Source organism: Hevea brasiliensis, chromosome 11 (assembly GCF_030052815.1).
Source record: "Hevea brasiliensis isolate MT/VB/25A 57/8 chromosome 11, ASM3005281v1, whole genome shotgun sequence".
Classification (NCBI taxonomy): Eukaryota; Viridiplantae; Streptophyta; class Magnoliopsida; order Malpighiales; family Euphorbiaceae; genus Hevea; species Hevea brasiliensis.
The window spans coordinates 53,423,074-53,428,360 of NC_079503.1; the positions used below are offsets into that span (position 1 = coordinate 53,423,074).

The following is a 5,287-nucleotide window of genomic DNA, read 5'->3' on the forward strand; positions in this document are numbered from 1 at the left end:
ATTTTGAAGGAAACGACGTTCTGATCAAGACCAATGAATTCATAAAATTCTTTAGCCCCATCCTCTTGAGGCAAAATTTGATTGTTTTCTAAGGTTTTGAGGCATTTTACTGTTTTTACTTTGATTTCTTTTTGTTTATGACAAGAACTTCTCAATCTAGTGAGTTGATCTTTGATCTAGAAGTAGAAAAAATAGCTAAACGGTTGAGAAAATTGGCTAAGCAGGGTAAGCAGATTCCGAGTACATCTGAAGGAGTCCAATCTCCATGGTAGTTAAGTTCGGATTCAAATTTGGATTCAAATTCCAAAAATGAAACCATGGCTGCTAGAACCTTGAAAGAGTTGGCTGCTCCTGATCTAAACTAATAGCCTTTGTATATTCAGTACCCTGCTTTAAATGTTGCTTTTGAGTTGAAATCTGGACTAATCCATTTGTTGCCTAAGTTTCATAGTTTGCAGGTGAGGATCCACATAAGCATTTAAAAGAATTTCATGTTATGTGTTCTAGCATGAAACCTCAAGGAGTTTCAGAGGATCAAATCAAGCTTCAAGCTTTCCCTTTCTCACTAGAAGACACAGCTAAGGATTGGTTGTATTACCTTCCTTCCATATCTGTCACCCCATGGAATGGGATGAAGCAGATATTTCTAGAGAATTATTTTCCTACTTCCCGTGCTGTCGACATAAGAAAAGAAATTTGTGGCATCCGGCAGTACAATGGAGAGAATTTGTATGAGTATTGGGAGAGATTTAAGAAGTTGTGTGCAAGTTATCCCCATCATCAAATAAGTGAGCAGCTTCTGATTCAGTATTTCTATGAAGGACTTCTACTAATGGACCGTAGTATGATAGATGCTGCCAGTGGAGGAGCTTTGGTTGACAAGACACCATATGAAGTAAGGACGCTAATTGCTAACATGGCAGTAAACTCTCAGCAGTTTGGAATAAGAATAGATCACACACCCATGAAGGTTAATGAGGTAAGTACATCTAACCTTGAGAAACAGATTTTTGATTTAACTTCTTTGGTGAGGTAATTGGCTGTAGGGAACATGCAAACTGTTAAGGTATGTGGAATTTGTTCGGGTTCGGGTCATGCTACTAACAAGTGGATGAATCAATGCAACATGCTAATGCAGTAGGACATTATGGAAAGCCACAATGCAGGTATGATCCCTTTTTTAGTACTTATAATCCAGGATGGCGAGATCATCCCAATTTGAGTTATGGGAATCAACCGGTGCAAAATCGAAACCAACAGCAAAGACAAGTAAATCAACCACCTCCACCTCCACCTCCCGCAAATCATGGTATGTCACTTGATGAAATTGTTAAGGCTTTGGCTAACAATACTCAATAGTTTCAACAGGAGACCAAAAATAACATTCAAAATATAGAGAGGCAGATTGGTCAGTTAGCTTCATCTGTGAGCAAACTTGAAGCTCAAGGTTTTGGAAAGCTTCCATCACAAACAGTCATGAATCCCAGAGAAAATGCAAGTGCTATACTATTGCAGAGTGGGAAAGAAGTTGATAACGAAACTCCACATGAGTCAACAAGAAAGAAGAAGCAAGGAGAAACAAAGTCTAAAGTTCCTGAAGTTGAGGTAAATACTGAACCTAACTTGAATAAGGTTAATAATTCTGTTCTTCCTCCATTCCCATGCAAGTTGGCTAAAAATAAGAAAGAAGAACAAGAGAAAGAAATTTTGGAGATTTTCAGGAAGGTAGAGGTTAATATACCTTTACTTGATGCGATCAAACAAGTTCCCAAGTATGCCAAATTCCTTAAAGAATTATGCACTACAAGGCGCAAGTTGAGTACTAATGAGAAGATCAATGTGGGGGAAAATGTGTCGACATTAATTCAGCGAAAATTACCCCCTAAGTGTAAGGATTCAGGTTAGTTTTCTATTCCCTGCAAAATAGGTGATTCTAGATTTGAAAGTGCAATGGCAAATTTAGGAGCATCTATTAATGTTATGTCAAATTCAGTTTTTCAAACTTTAAATTTGGGTCCTTTGAGAGAAACTAGTGTCATTATTCAGTTAGCTGATCATTCTAATACTTACCCATTAGGAGTAGTTGAGGATGTGTTGGTGCAAGTTGGAGACTTGATTTTTTCTGCAGATTTTTACATTTTGGATATGGATGATAGTGCTCTTTCATCAAAGTCAGCTTTGATTTTGTTTGGAAGACCTTTCCTAGAAACTTCCAAGACAAAAATTGATGTGGATGAGGGTACCATAACTATGGAGTTTGATGGAGAGACTATCAAATTTAATATCTTTGATGCTATGAAGTATCCTGTTGATGATATTCTGTCTTTTCTATTGATGTTGTTGATACATTTGTGCAGAATGTGTTTGAGTTAAGCATGGAGGATGAGTTAGAATATAAGGCTGTTAGACATTGTAACTTGAATTTGGATACTGCTGGTGTGGAAAGAAAATCACAATTGCATAAATTAGAGGAAATTCGCTTTAAAGCTTATGAGATTTCTAGGATCTATAAAGAAAAGACAAAGGCATTCCATGACAAACTAAGGAAGCAGTTTGTGATTGGGCAAAAAGTTTTAATGTATAATTCCATATTGAAGCTAATGCTTGGTAAGTTACGTTCTCATTGGATTGGACCCTTTGTTGTTACTAATGTGGTTCCTTATGGTGTAGTTGAAATTCAAAGTTTAGGAACTAACAAAGTGTTCAAGGTCAACGGTCATGAACTCAAGCCATTTTATGAAGGGTTTCAGGAGGATTCAGTGGATTAAAGAGCTTTGCCATGTCGAGCTAACGACGATAAACAAAAGCACTTCTTGGGAGGCAACCCATGGGTGGCTTGTTAGCCACAATCAGATTTGTTTTTGTTTCTTTATCTTATTTTATTTTCTAGCATTTTTTTTTCCTTTTCTTTTACATTTGGGCTTTATAATGGGGACAATGTAAGTTTTAAGTGTCATGCATTTTTGAAATTTTAGGCAAGGTAATAGTAACTTTAATGATGGATTTTCCCTCTTCTCCATACCATAGAGCAATTTTTTTTTCCTGCATAAATCATTTAGGCTTGATTTAATGGTGAAATGATTAGTTATATGTGCTTTAAACTAGTGTCATGCATATTTTAGAACTTTGTTTAATCTATCAGAGCACTTTATAATATGTAGATGCATAAATTGGGGAAATAAAAGATTGAACTTGAAAATTGCTCCGCTATTTTAGTTAAGCAAACTAACCAGGGGTCTTCATGAACCCCATGTCGATTCTCAGGCCAAAAGCTAGCTAGGTACTTTTCTGAAGGCAACAGTTGAAATAAAAAAAAAAAAAACTGTGAAAAGAGAGAAGTACAAATTTCAAATATAAAAAAAAGGGCATTTCTATCTCCCCTAAGATTTGCAAAGAGCTATAATTGTTGTGACTTGATAAATTAGCCTTGTATTTTGGTATGTATTGATTTAAAATTCTATGGAACTTTAATTGTGTGAGCTTAATTAATTTCAAGCCTTTTGTTTTGTGTTGGAAAATTATTGATATATTGGTATGGTGTTGATGGAATTTATTATGATGGTTACTGCCTTACTTGCCTCTTCTTTCAAATTTTTAATCTTTTGTTAGAGAATGTTGTGATAGGGTGAAGTTAAGGAACTTCTAACTGTAGTTAATTGAGAGTTTAAGTCATGCCTGAGGACAAGCATGGAATAAGTGTGGGGGAATTGATAAGTGTATAATTTATTAATTTTACTCCCATCACATTTAGTGTTTCTAGTGTGTTTTTATGCATAATTCAGTTGATTAAAGTATATTTATTATTTAGGCATATTTTTAGATAGTTGTTGGAATAATTGTGTTAAATGGAGAAATTTTTAGCATTTGAGCTTTACTGTATTTTTCAGGTGTTTCTAAAGTCGTAGGTCTCCAAATTGAGTACTGTTTAATCCATTGAAAAGCTAAGATAGAGCACTACAAATGATAAAGAGGGACTAAAGCCCAAATCAGCCTCCAAGGTTGACAAATGAGCTATGGATCTATTGCAAAAGCCCAGACTTGATGTGTCACGACCAGTTTCAGTATTTATTTTGTATCTAGAGTTTCAGATGTTCAAATGAAGTAAGCCCAAGAGCAATTGAACCTTAAGAGCCACCTCTATAACTTCTATGAAGGGCTGGAAGCAAGATAAGGCCATTTTAATTATCAAAAATGGTAATGAAGTTGTCACTATGGGCTAGACCATCTATCTGAAGCAGTCCCAGTTTTTGGGCCATAACTTGAGCTTTAGACCTTGGATTTGGGCGAATGAGTACCCGTTGGAACGCTAAGAAATAGGGCTACAACTTTCCTGAAGAGGGCATAGACAGATTCGGAAACGAAGTCACTAAAAATCAGCCTTGATTTCAAAGATGTGAATACAGGCTGAAAATTTGTCTTTTGAATTTCAAAACTTTTCCTAGTTTTGTTGCTATCTTTGGGATTAGGTTTTTGATTATAAATGCGTCTTTAGGCAGCAGCTAAAATAGACTATTTAGCTGCCTCTCAATCTCAAAAAAACCTTCATTCTTCATTCTTTTTTTTAGATTTCTTCTTCAATTTTTTGGTAAGCCATGAACATGAGTGGCTAAGTTTTTAATTTAGTTCAAAGGATTCAAGTTCTTTTGCTTGATTTGTGAGACCAGGTTCTTAATTTAATTTATGTCTTTTTGAATATCTATTGTTTTCTGATTTCATTGTCTTTCATCTATTGAATGATTTGCTAAAAAGGCCTCTTAGTTAATTGTTTGATGTGATCAATTGCTAGTTCATCTTCATAATCCGTAATTGTTGCGTATGATTGAACATGAGTAGCAATTATGTTTTATTTATTATGATCCCAGTTTTCAATAATAACCTAAGGAAACAATAGGGTGAATTAAATGATTTATGCTTCATAAATTATTGTTCAGCTTAACTACTTCCTATTCTTAAAGCAGTTATTAATTTGATGAGGATTGCTTAATACCAATTCAGTTAATAATTAGAGTCAACAAGAGTGCTGGACTCGAATTAATGAGTATAGGGAAGTTAGGAGTTTATCTCGCTGTTTGGTAAATCTACGTTAAGTATTCAATAAGAGATAATTGTATTTCTTTTGTCTATGATCGAATCAATGATTTGGAATGAGAATTACCTTGGACTGAAGTTTGTTTAATTTGATAGTTTCACATTTAATTTTAGTTCTTAATTTCTGATTTCTAATTTCTTCTTTGGACTACAAATTACACCCCCCCTAACCTTTGTTTCTTTCTTTTTTCATTACACA

At 34.7% G+C, this 5,287-nt stretch overlaps 1 non-coding gene across 1 annotated transcript; it reads right to left on the reverse strand.

Moving 5' to 3' along the window:
* Nucleotides 1-679: 679 nt before the first annotated feature.
* On the reverse strand, nt 680-786 carry LOC131170930 (small nucleolar RNA R71). Its single transcript, XR_009141694.1, has one exon. It is a non-coding gene; the product is annotated as a small nucleolar RNA R71 (small nucleolar RNA).
* Nucleotides 787-5,287: the final 4,501 nt, after the last annotated feature.